Source organism: Melanotaenia boesemani, chromosome 23 (assembly GCF_017639745.1).
Source record: "Melanotaenia boesemani isolate fMelBoe1 chromosome 23, fMelBoe1.pri, whole genome shotgun sequence".
NCBI classification, from domain to species: domain Eukaryota; kingdom Metazoa; phylum Chordata; class Actinopteri; order Atheriniformes; family Melanotaeniidae; genus Melanotaenia; species Melanotaenia boesemani.
The window spans coordinates 2,244,126-2,257,634 of record NC_055704.1 but is presented as its reverse complement, the minus strand read 5'-3'; positions in this window follow the sequence as shown (position 1 = coordinate 2,257,634).

Genomic DNA, 13,509 nt, shown 5'->3' with positions numbered 1-13,509 from the left:
CACTACAGCCATAAGGCTGCAGTGTAGGACCCCAGCCACCCAGACAAGGGCGATCACCACGGCAACAACCCCCAGAACGAGCAGGCAGAACCCCCAGCAAGAAGGATCCCCATGAGGAAAGCAATGGAGTTAAAACAATGATTAAATAACCTTAAGAAACAATAAGAACAGCTAAGAAATGAATGAATGAATAAATAATTAAATAAATAAATAAAAGTAATACAGTTGTGTGAAATTAAAATAAAATAACGTGAAATAAAATAAAAAATAAATTAAGATAAATGAAATGTCTGTCTTGAGGACATTTGAACTCCCAGAAAAAGCCCACCAGCTTGTGTTATCCTCCAAGTTATTGATCTTGAGTTGCTGGATGAGGGGTCGGGGTCAGCAACGTCGGCTGAGACATATCCGACTGGTTTAGCATTTAAAATCCCCTCAGCTTCAATGAGAACGGTGTACAGAACCAGACTGCTCTCTACAGGCGGATTTATGGTTGCGTGGTGTCTGCATAACCACCGCAGGCTCGGCGTAGCTCCGCAAAAGTTTGACGCACACCTCTTCTAGACCTGATGTGCACCCCTGCCTCGCAGACGTTTACAACGAAGTACTCCCTTGTGATTGGTCAGTTTGGGATCACGTGTTGGTGGATATCTGGGTCTTCTCACTAAATTTGTGTGGTGACCGCCGCTTTTAAAACAATAACCAGTGGATCAAGTTGATGAGAGGCTGACTGAATTATTTCATCGTTATGTTCCACAAGGTAATAAAGATACTGAACCACACTGGACGTCATTGTTGTTGTAAAACAGAAAATACCTACCGAACTAAAGTGAACCATCAAAACAACTCTGACCTGGTGAGTGACCGATACCACCCCTGCTGCTACCTTCAGATTAGGAGGAGAAACTGCAGCACAACACCAAAACTACGTGTACCCCCTACACTCGAGTGCAAAAACAAACTCACCAGCATCAGCTACGCCATAAATGACCGCACTCAGACATCACACGAGCATAAATCCGCCTTAAGGATGGCCCTGAGTGCTGCTTTTACAGATTTAACCTCCTGTTACCAGGCCCTAACGAAATGTGGAGCACTTGTGGGATTAAACTGGAAAGAAAGCTTCTGTCATGCCAGCTGATTTTGCAGCTTCAGTGGCAATGAAGTCAGATGGAATGAGTCAGCTGGCCTTGAGAACCTTTAACTCACCAGGGAAAGATCCCTGTTGAACCTGAGCCAAAAGTAACTTCTCTTGTCAGTCTGAAAATTGCTGGAGGCAGTCGCCCTATGGAGGGAAATGAGGGTAGCATGGACTAGATCCTTCCAGGTGTGGAACTGAGTTGATAGGTCTGGATTCTGAACCTCTGATGTAATACCAGCGAGGGTGGACTTCCTGAGTTCATCACAGTCGAGTTCATCTTCTGCTACTGTAGGCATAGTCAGCCACTGGTCTGGACGCTGATGGAGGAAATCCGGACCACTGATCAATTGGTGTGGATGCACCAAATTTGCTAATGTGCCAACGAAGGCCTTGTAACGGCATGACTGATCTCAGCTAATGCAGCACCATAGTGCAGTCTGACTAGAGGAAAGTCTGTTGGATGGGTAGGGTCAGCTCTGTCTGGATAAGCTTGGTGACCTGGGAGCCAGTGAGTGCTGCACTAAATTCCAGACGTGGCATGCTTAGGTGTTTCTTAGGTGCCACTCTTGATCTGGCTAGCGCGAAGGAGATGTAGACATGACCATTATCATCGACTGTGCATAGGTAGGCCTCAGATGTATCACAGAAGATGTGGAGCTCCCTGGATACAGTAGGCTTGTTAGCACACAATGGTGCGTAGATCTGTGAGAATTCAAGGTGAATAAGATCAGGGAGCTCATTCACCCAAGCCGTTCACTGCTCTCTCAGAGACTGGGGTTCAATAAGATCATCCCATCAGACGTCATGCTTCCAAATATCCTCAAAGCTCAGTGGATCATACTGACTCACTAGGGCTTTATAAATATTCCTCAGGGTTGGCTCAAGGTGGTCTGCTGGACAGAGCTTAAAACCTAGAGAGTCAATGAGACAGTTCCACTGGAGACCCAAGGTTGACTCTTGCAGGTTGTTACTGCCCTTAGACAGCCAAAGCTCACAGAGCTCTGATTTGGCTTCTGGGGGAAAATGTTGGACCACTGCTGGCACATTAATCGCCCAGTGCCTGAGATTGAATCCTCCTTCCAGGAGTAGTAGGTAGGCATAGGTCATCAATGAGAGCTTTGGCTTCAGCGGTAGTGCGGGTGCTATGTAGACAATTGCCCACGTAAAAGGAGTGCTCCACTACCTCAACCAAGTTGGACTTGCCGCCACAGTTGTTACCGTCCTTGAGCCACTTGAATGGTCTTGTATCCCTCACAGGAATTAAGGTTGTGATCGTAACTATCACAATATGGACAGAACGGTTTTGTCTTGGGTTTGGTCTTTGCCCGTGTAGGCTCTGCTCCAGCTGTCTGTTCCCTGGTTACCTTCTCAGCAACACTGAAGCACACAGTTGTTGGTTTCTCTTTGGCATGTGTGTTTCACTGATCCTTCACAGCAGCAAGGCCGGATTATCCAATGGGCATTAAAGGCACGGGCCCAGGGGCCCACGTGGGGCCCACATGAGCAGTTTTAAGAAAAAAAAAAGGCTTTAAGTTTTAGATATGGGAGTCGATAACCAATAAGAAGCACATCTATACAATTTTTAACCTTAACAGAATTATTTGATTGGTGGGGTGCAACTGTGGAAACCATGGTAACCTGCCCCTATCCACCATGTTTAGCGTTGAACTGGCCGAACTGTGGGAGTAGTAGGCAGTGAGAATGAGCTAGAGTAAGATAAGTGGTTGTTTTTAAATGGAAACGAAAGCAAGGAAAGGAGGAGAGGGAGAAGTGTACCTTCTATAGACACTGTATTCATCAAAACGAGGGAGGAAAATGAAGATGAAGTAATAGAAGACGTGGAAGATAAGCCGGCGGGTCCGAGCCCGAACTGAGAGAGGCTACCATTAGCCCTACGACAGAGCCTGAGGCTAGCTGCAGCAACGGTGACTCGCAGCGGATTTATCAAGTCTGTGACCCGGCGTTGTGGGGGTAAGTCAATGAAAATGCTTGCGCTGTCCTTATTGATTGTGCTGCCTTTCACAACAGGGCAAGCAAATATCCCGCTTCAACCCGTAATGGGGCCTTGGGTGGTAAAGTGCGCTCCCTCACACATGATCTAATGTGCTGTCATCTTCCACCTATTCACCATCTACAGGTAACAATTTTTGCTTCCCTTGCATGTTATATGCATCAAAGAAAAACCACATCATTAGTGGAAACATTCCGAATGTGTGCATGACCACAAGAAAAGCTCGGAGCACTGCAACAGTATGCTAGTTTTACTTAGGCGCTCATCAGCCACTGGGAGCGGGAATGTGAACGCCAAACTGGCACAGCAGCTGAAAGGAGAGAGGCAGTAATTGCGGGAGGTGCTCAGATGGTTGTTGCTGCAGAGCTGCCAACTCTCAGCATTGGCTGTGAGACTCATGCATTTAAATGACTTCTCACGCTAAACCTCCTATTTCTCACACTGAAATACACATCAAGAGCAATGCCGGCTAATTGGGAGGTTCGGGAGTATTCTCTGTGGCCCGTTACTCTTGGGCCGGTGTCCCAAGAGAGGCCCCCTGGACACTCTGTACCAAGGGATATTATCCCCTTATTAGATTAAGAGTATTATCCAATTTGTTATAACTTTGTTATAACTCGGCACACATGTGTAACACCCCAAGCTGAGCAAAAAAGTCAATCAAACATCAGTTGCCATGGCAACGGCGTACCCGCCATCTTGGTGTGTGCGGCCATTTTTTGCACTTTACACACATCGTATTTGAATGAACTAGTCTGAGGGGATTCGTGCGATTGACTCCAAACTTGGTGGGAAGCTTCCTGACAAGTTGGCGACCAAACAATATTCAAAACTTTCTAATAGCAGAAAGCGTGTTACCGTGGCAACCGACGGAAAAACGCCTTCTCGCCATGAAACACGGTTTGCTCATATCTCCATAGAAATACATGGGATCTGCACCAAACTTCACAGTATTCATACCTGTAACACCCCAAGTCCAGCAAAGAAGTCAATCGAACACCTGTTTCCATGGCAACGGGGTGCCCGCTATCTTGGATTTCATTGCCATTTGAACGAACTAGTCGGAGGGGATTCGTGCGACTGACTCCAAACTTGGTGGGAACGTTCCTGACAAGTTGGGGACCAAACGCTATTCAAATCTTTCTAATAGGAGAAAGCGTGTTACTGTGGCAACTGACGGAGAAAGCCTTCTCGCCATGAAACACGGTTTGCTCATATCTCCATAGGAACACATGGGAACTGCACCAAACTTGACAGGATTCATACACGTTGGGTCCTTAACGCATTACACCACCTGTTGTCATGGCAACATCGGGTGGCGGGGTCCAGGACGCTCGGACCCGATGGATGCCGCTTGCGGCTTTATTAGGGTCCGAGCCATACGAAGTATGGAAGGACCCTATTGTTCCTGAAATGTTTAGTCTCCTCCTCCTTCTAACTGCTTCGACCCCAAATTTGACCCCCTAAACACCCATGAAAAGTTGTGAAACTTGGCACACACGTCAAGTCCTGCGTAACTCGGATATTATAAGGTCCGCATACACTTCAATGCAAAATTGGCTCAACAGCGCCACCTAGACACCCCAAAATTCCCCAAATGAATGGGGTCCCAAAACTCTACTTTGACGTAGGAAGACGAAACTCGGCACACACGTGTAACACCCCAAGCTGAGCAAAAAAGTCAACTGAACACCTGTCGCCATGGCAACAGGGTGCCAGCCATCTTGGCGTTTTCGGCCATTTTTTTCCCATTTTTTTCACTTTACACACATCGTATTTGAACAAACTAGTCTGAGGGGATTCGTGCGATTGACTCCAAACTTGGTGGGAAGCTTCCTGACAAGTTGGGGACCAAACGCTATTCAAATCTTTCTAATAGCAGAAAGCGTGTTACCGTGGCAACCGACGCAAAATGACCTCGCCAAGAAACACGGTTTGCTCATATCTCCATAGGAATACATGGGATCTGCACCAAAGTTGACAGGATTCATACCTGTGACACCCCAAGTCCAGCAAAGAAGCCATTCGAACACCTGTTGCCATGGCAACCGACGGAAAATGACCTCGCCATGAAACACGGTTAGCTCATATCTCCATAGAAATACATGGGATCTGCACCAAAGTTCACAGTATTCATTCATGTAACACCCCAAGTCCAGCAAAGAAGTCAATCGAACACCTGTTTCCATGGCAACGGGGTGCCCGCCATCTTGGATTTCATTCCATTTGAACGAACTAGTCTGAGGGGATTCGTGCGACCGACTCCAAACTTGGTGGGAACCTTCCTGACAAGTTGGGGACCAAACGCTATTCAAATCTTTCTAATAGGAGAAAGCGTGTTACTGTGGCAACTGACGGAGAAAGCCTTCTCGCCATGAAACACGGTTTGCTCACATCTCCATAGCAATACATGGGAACTTCACCAAACTTGACAGGATACATACACGTTGGGTCCTTAACGCATTACACCACCTGTTGTCATGGCAACATCGGGTGGCGGGGTCCAGGACGCTCGGACCCGATGGATGCCGCTTGCGGCTTTAATTTTCCTTCTCCTTCTAAGCATTTTGAGCCTAAATATGACCCCCTAAACATCCATGAAAAGTTGTGAAATTTGGCACACACATCAAGCCCGGTGAAAAATTCGATATTCTAAAGTCCGCATAGACTTCAATGCAAAATCGGCTCAACAGCGCCACCTAGAAAAAAAAAATACCCCAAAATGAATGGGGACCCCAACGTCTACTTTGACATAGGAACACGAAACTCGGCACACAAGTGTAACACCCCAAGCTGAGCAAAAAAGTCAACTGTTCACCTGTTGCCATGACAACGGGGTGCCCGCCATCTTGGCGTGTACTGCCATTTTTTTGCCATTTTTTGCACTTTACACACATCGTATTTGAACGAACTAGTCTGAGGGGATTCGTGCGATTCATTCCAAAGTTGGTGGGAAGCTTCCTGACAAGTTGGGGACCAAACGCTATTCAAATCTTTCTAATAGCAGAAAGCGTGTTACCGTGGCAACCGATGGAAAATGACCTTCTCGCCATGAAACACTGTTTGCTCATATCTCCATGGAAATACATGGGATCTGCACCAAAGTTCACAGTATTCATATGTGTAACACCCCAAGTCCAGCAAAGAAGTCAATCGAACACCTGTTGCCATGACAACGGCGTGCCCGCCATCTTGGATTTCACTGCCATTTGAACGAACTTGTCTGAGGGGATTCATGCGACCGACTCCAAACTTGGTGGGAACCTTCCTGACAAGTTGGGGACCAAACGCTCCTCAAATCTTTCTAATAGGAAAAACCGTGTTACCGTGGCAACCGACGGCAAAACGCCTTCTCGCCATGAAACACGGTTTGCTCATATCTCCATAGGAACACATGGGAACTGCACCAAACATGACAGGATTCATACATGTTGGGTCCTTAACGCATTACACCACCTGTTGTCATGGCAACATCGGGTGGCGGGGTCCAGGACGCTCGGACCCGATGGATGCCGCTTGCGGCTTTAATTAGGGTCCGAGCCATACAAAGTATGGCGAGACCCTATTGTAGTTGAAATGTTTATTCTTCTCCTTCTTCTAAGCATTTCGACGCCAAATTTGACCCCCTAAACACCCATGAAAAGTTGTGAAACTTGGCACACACGTCAAGCCCCACGTAACTCGGATATTATAAGGTCCGCATACACTGCGATGCAAAAGTGGCTCAACAGCGCCACCTAGAGACACCAAAAATCCCCAATTGAATGGGGTCCCAAAACTCTACTTCGACGTAGGAAGACGAAACTTGGCACACACGTCTAACACCCCAAGCTGAGCAAAAACGTCAATCAAACACCTGTTGCCATGGCAACGGCGTGCCCGCCATCTTGGCGTGTGCTGCCATTTTTTTGCCATTTTTTGCACTTTACACACATCGTATTTGAACAAACTAGTCCGAGGGGATTCATGCGATTGACTCCAAACTTGGTGGGAAGCTTCCTGACAAGTTGGGGACCAAACGCTATTCAAATCTTTCTAATAGCAGAAAGCGTGTTACCGTGGCAACCGACGGAAAAACGCCTTCTCGCCATGAAACACGGTTTGCTCATATCTCCATAGAAATAGATGGGATCTGCACCAAAGTTCACAGTATTCATACGTGTCACACCTCAAGTCCAGCAAAGAAGTCAATCAAACACCTGTTGCCATGACAACGGCGTGCCCGCCATCTTGGATTTCATTTCCATTTGAACGAACTAGTCTGAGGGGATTCGTGCGACCGACTCCAAACTTGGTGGGAACCTTCCTGCCAAGTTGGGGACCAAACGCTATTCAAATCTTTCTAATAGGAGAAAGCGTGTAACCGTGGCAACCGACGGAAAAAGCCTTCTCGCCATGAAGCACGGTTTGCTCATGTCTCAAGAGGAATACATGGGAACTGCACCAAACTTGACAGGATTTATAGTTGTATGGTCCTTGACGCATTACAAGACCTGTTGCCATGGTAACATAGCATGTCAGCTAGCAAATTAGCATGCTAGCAAAAAATGCTAACTAGGTATATCAACATTTCAGATTCTTAGCTGGGTGTTTTACCATGTTACCTACCATGTTACCAGGTTACCTTCCATGCTAGGAAAAGGTGTATGAGGCGGGTGGCGGGGTCCAGGACGCTCGGACCCGATGGATGCCGCTTGCGGCTTTAATTCTCCTCCTCCTCCTCCTCCTCCTAAGCGCTTTGACCCCAAATATGACCCCCTAAACACCCATGAAAAGTTGTGAAACTTGGCACACACCTCAAGCCCTGCGAAAATTGCAATAATGTAAGGTCCGCATACACGTCAATGCAAATTGCCTCAACAGCGCCCCCTAGAACCCCCAAAAATCCCCAAATGAATGGGGTCCAAAAACTCTACTTCGACGTAGGAACACGAAACTCGGCACACATGTGTACCCCCCCCAGTCAACCAAAAAACTCAATCTAACACCTGTTGCCATGGCAACGGGGTGCCCGCCATCTTGGCGTGTGCGGCCATTTTTTCCCATTTTTTTCACTTTACACACATCTTATTTGAGCGAACTAGTCTGAGGGGATTTGTGTGATTGACTCCAAACTTGGTGGGAAGCTTCCTGACAAGTTGGGGACCAAACGCTATTCAAATCTTTCTAATAGCAGAAAGCATGTTACCGTGGCGACCGACGGAAAAACGCTTTCTCGCCATGAAACACGGTTTGCTCATATCTCCATAGAAATACATGGGATCTGCACCAAACTTCACAGTATTCATACGTGTCACACCCCAAGTCCAGCAAAGAAGTCAATTGAACACCTGACGCCATGACAACGGCGTGCACGCTATCTTGGATTACACTGACATTTGAACGAACTAGTCGGAGGGGATTCATGCGACCGACTCTAAACTTGGTGGGAACGTTCCTGCCAAGTTGGGGACCAAACGCTATTCAAATCTTTCTAATAGGAAAAAGCCTGTAACCGTGGCAACCGACGGAAAAAGCCTTCTCGCCATGAAACACGGTTTGCTCATATCTCCAAAGCAATACATGGGAACTGCACCAAACTTGACAGGATTCATACACGTTGGGTCCTTAACGTATTACACTACCTGTTGTCATGGCAACATAGCATGTTAGCTAGCATATTTGCATGCAAGCAAAAAATGCTAACTAGGTACATCAACATTTCTGATTCTCAGCTGGACGCTTCACCGTGTTACGTATCATGTTCACAGGTTACCTACCATGCTAAGAAAAGGTGTATGAGTCGGGTGGCGGGGTCCAGGATGCTCGGACCCGATGGATGCCGCTTGCGGCTTTAATTATTATTATTACTGTCATGAGTTGTAAACATTTATCTTGGTCTACTTTGAGTCTGCCACATTACTAATGACGCTATTAAGGCTTCTGATTACAATGGTGTAGCTGTAACCTTTTAGTTTATGAATGCAGAATAGTTCAGCCTTCTTAACACACCAATGATGAATTAAATTGATCATACAAACTTTTTTACCTATTTGTCAGCTGCCAGAGCCTGCTGGGGCTGGTGGAGGCTGCTGTTGATGGTGGAGACTGCTGTTAGTGGTGGAGCCTGGCATTTGGAAGAAAATGTGGCTGCTGGAAGCTGTTGGTCAGTTATTGAACAGAGACTACAGGACACTGATGGTATGGAAAAACCAAGTACATCCATGATAACAGGCAGTGTTGTTGGCAGTGGTCTAGATGTTGTGGCCTTAGGTGTGAAAGTGGTCTTGGTCTTCTTTGTCTTTTTAGTTTGACTCTTGCTGCCCAGGTGGCCTTTATTTTTGATGCTTTCTTTCTTTATTCCCTGATGCACTTTGCTGCAATCCTCAACCTCAGCCTCACATATCTGGTAACATTTTTTTTTCCAGGTCATGGCAGGAGGAAAGGTTACTGTCGATCACCTCCAGGAACCATGATGTTGTAAGGTATGTTCTTGACCGATGTACCACAAGTTACTTTAGAGCAGCACTTGTTGCTTTACTAAAAAGAGTCATTGCTAAGCTGATCTTCATTTTTTTCAAAATGGCTTGTCTCAAATGTGCCACTGCTACAGACACATGTTTCCTGGTAGGTGACCAGGCCCTTCAGTGGATGGCGAGAGATGGTACCAGAAGGCAGCTGCTCCTTTTCCACTACATCCTGGGGAAGAGTGATTACGTCTCTGCGAACAATGGCAGTCCTAAGGTTCTTAATAATGTGGGGAACATCTAGGATGGAATAGAGATGCTACTGTGCCTCCACTGGATGTGCTATCCATGGTTTTTCCTCTGTCACCCCAAAATACCTCCTCATGGCGCTGTTTGGATTACCCATGTCACATGTAACAGATGCCACATAAAGTCAAGCAGAGGCTGCCACCTCCACAATGGAAATAATGATAGGCTGATAGGCACTGCTATTGTGGAGTTTCCAGTGTAATGGTAGGCAACTGTCTGCTTCCATCTTGTGGATATGCTGGCCAGCATAAACACAGGCATGGGCAGCCTCCCTGGAGAGCGAGTGCAGATTTGGACTTTTAAATACAAACCATTGAAATGCAGCTGAGAGGCAGAGTCCTGTCTGAAGGGGATCCTTGGTGTTGTATGCATTGTGTCTTTGACTTTAAGTACTGTCCATACTGCTGGGACATTACATGCTACCACACGGATGGCTTTAATAATTAGATGAAAGTAAGCCGTATCAACCTAATCACCTTACAAAAGTGAATTATAAGGATGTAAGAAATAAAGAGGCTAATGAGGACCATCATGTCTGATCTTTAATAAATGCTAGCTTGTTGGTTGAGACGAATATTTCCCTCCAAAAATGTATGAAATTATTGTGCTGGTTACGCTTATTTAATCTATTGTCAAACATGACTTGATCATCACTTAAATCAACATTAACATAATAATGCATTCAGTGACAAACGTGTATGTGCAGCAATAATATGTTTACTTAGTTTTCACCCTCAGTAATCCGATCGCTGCTGTCTGTTCCGTAGTAGAGTCAAGCAGCGCGGGCTTGTTTGGAACTATTGGAGGCTCCATGACCCACATGACCGCTCTTACAGCCAAGTCAACGGATGTCGCAACTCTGAGTATATCGAGGGCTCTGGATAACATAGCAAAAAAAAGAAATGTTACTGTCTTTCACACATAGTCTCACGTGTACACATGCATACTACCCAACCAGAATGTCACACTCCAATAATGACTGATGGCCCATGATGCCGATTTAAACGTTTATTATGTACACAAAGCACTAAGGCACATCTTAAGAGCTGAAAGCAAAATAAAACACAGTTACAACTCATATACATTTCATATAACCACGCTTTTACTGATTAATAATCTGTGAAATACTAGCTAGCATTAGCTGTTTGGATAGCGCAGCACAAAATATAAACTCAAAATACACACTCATACAAAAAACATACCTCTGCACCTTACAGTAGGGTGTTACGAAACAAGCTGAACAGGTTTCTCAAATGTCTTGGCACGAACAAACTATATTGTTTTAATTTTGTTTTTTTATCTTCCTCCTTTTTAATTTTTTCACCTCTAGCACATGCCTAATAACCAAGCGGAAGTTGCGAGGATTAACTACAATCACAAATTGATAAAACAAAAGCACCATATTGTAAATGCTCTTTTTAGCAGCTTTAGACCTATCTCACATTTGCCATTTATCTCTAAGATTTTAGAAAAACGTGTTGCTAAGCAGCTATAAGCTGCTTTAGAGACACACCATATCCTGGATCATTTCCAGTCTAGCTTTCGCAGGGCTCATGCCACTGAAACAGCCCTGCTCAGAGTCACCAATGACATCCTGATGCAGAGCGATGCTGGTCATTGCTCTGTGTTATTATTAATCGACTTGACCTCAGCTTTTCACGCTGTAGATCATCATGTCTTGCCAGGCAGGCTGAATGTCACAGTCTGTCCTGCCACTCCTCCAGCACTCCCCTGATTCTCCACACATGTCCCTGATCCCAGCTCTCAATCCACCCAACCTGTCACACCTGTTCCCCATTGTCTCACTAGTCCTTATATACTCCAGCACCACAGTCACTCCCTGTCGGGTTTCCCATTTGGGCTGATGCTGACCTGATGTGAATGGCTCAGATGACTTGGGAGTGGGCTCTGATCCAAGCAGTACTATAGTTTGACTCTCTGACGCTCATCTCAGAATGACCGTGGGTGAGACCGTTGTGAGTCATCATCCTGAACCCTGACTTCATATTCGAGCCACTTTGAAAAGTGCACCAAAGTTGGAATGGAAGTGCTGATGGGGTCAATGAAATGTTTGAATTGGGCTCTGAGTTCGTGTGGTAGCTTTGACAAAAGGCATGAGGTGTGTGATCCACACTCCAACTCAGTCTTTCCATCCTTTCCCAGCTGCTCTAGCATTCCGACAAGGGCTCTAACTTGAGTGCAAAGAGGCGAAACCCACGGCTATCACCACTCCTGATTGGTGGTTCAGCTAAGACCTCATTGATGCCCTGCAGAGCTAATTTGTGAGGCTGCCCATACAGTTCAGTGAGAGAAGCCATAGTCTTTGTATAGGGAGATGGACTATTGCTATAGGAGTCTGCTATGAGCAGGGCATCCTCCAGCTTGAGGTGATCAACAAGTATCTGATACTTGAAGCGCTCTGTTGCATCTTTAGGCAAGATATTGTCCAGTGCTATTTTGAGGCGGGCAAACTGTCGAGGGTCTTCCTCAGTGAAGTGAGGAATATGAGGCTTTGGCCCTCTGTACACAGTCTCTGTTGAAGGCAGTTCAGATGTGAGTGTGTATGGCTCTGTATACTGTGGGGGGGGGGGGGGGGGGGGCATGAATCCTGATTCCTCAGGGGGATATGACACTGGAGGTGGCGGCGGAGGCAGTGGCTCATCGAATGGTGGAATAGGAACTGCCTAAGGCCATTAAAGTACTCTGGCTCAGCCATTTGTTGACTGGAATATGGATTGGGAGTAGATGTATCTTCTGGAGGAAAAGAGGGCATATATGAGACAGCACTGTCATTGAATTGCACAGAATGTCTTTCAGTGGGACGGGGAGGCTGAGGAGCTGATCTCAGTGAAAGGGTGCTGAAAAGACATGCATGTCCCGTCTGAGTTGCTTATTGTCCTCCTTGATTTTTCCGTAGATCTGATAAGACTGCTTCTGAGCTGACATTCTGATGTGCTGGTCTCTCTGGAGTAAAGAGCGGAGCAGGAAGTTGAGTACTGGCTCCCTTGGTGGAGTGGTCATAGAGTGTATTTGAAGGGAGCTGACGTGTTGGGAGAGTCACCTGGAAGACATCAAGGTAGTGAGTCTGACAAACATCACGACGAGGACGAGCCATTGTTACTCTGAGGAATGTTATGATCCGGCTCGAAGGACCATGTAAAGGAGGTGTTGGTATATGAATCAAACTTGTGACCTCTAAATGGCTATATAGAAAGCTGATTTAAATTCTCTATCTCCCCAGGTTGTCCAGCCAGAACAAATGATGGTAGACGTCAGTTACACTCAAGCCACTCTTTATTGCTGATTTAGATGAGGTTTATGTTTATGTTTATAGATGCATAAACACTTGAAATGAAAACCTGAGTGTCCAAATGACCAGAATGGGACTAATGACGGGAGAAGTCACTGTCCTTCCATGGCTGCTACCTGTTGACTGATGAAGGCGGTGGTCGAACAGAGGGGAGAGCCGTTGATTGGTTGAGCAGAATTTAGTAAAGCCCAGTAGGTAAGGAAATTAGTATTATGGGATAGAGAGTGTAAAAAAACAAGCTATTATATATATATATATATATATATATATATATATATACGCAGACTATATA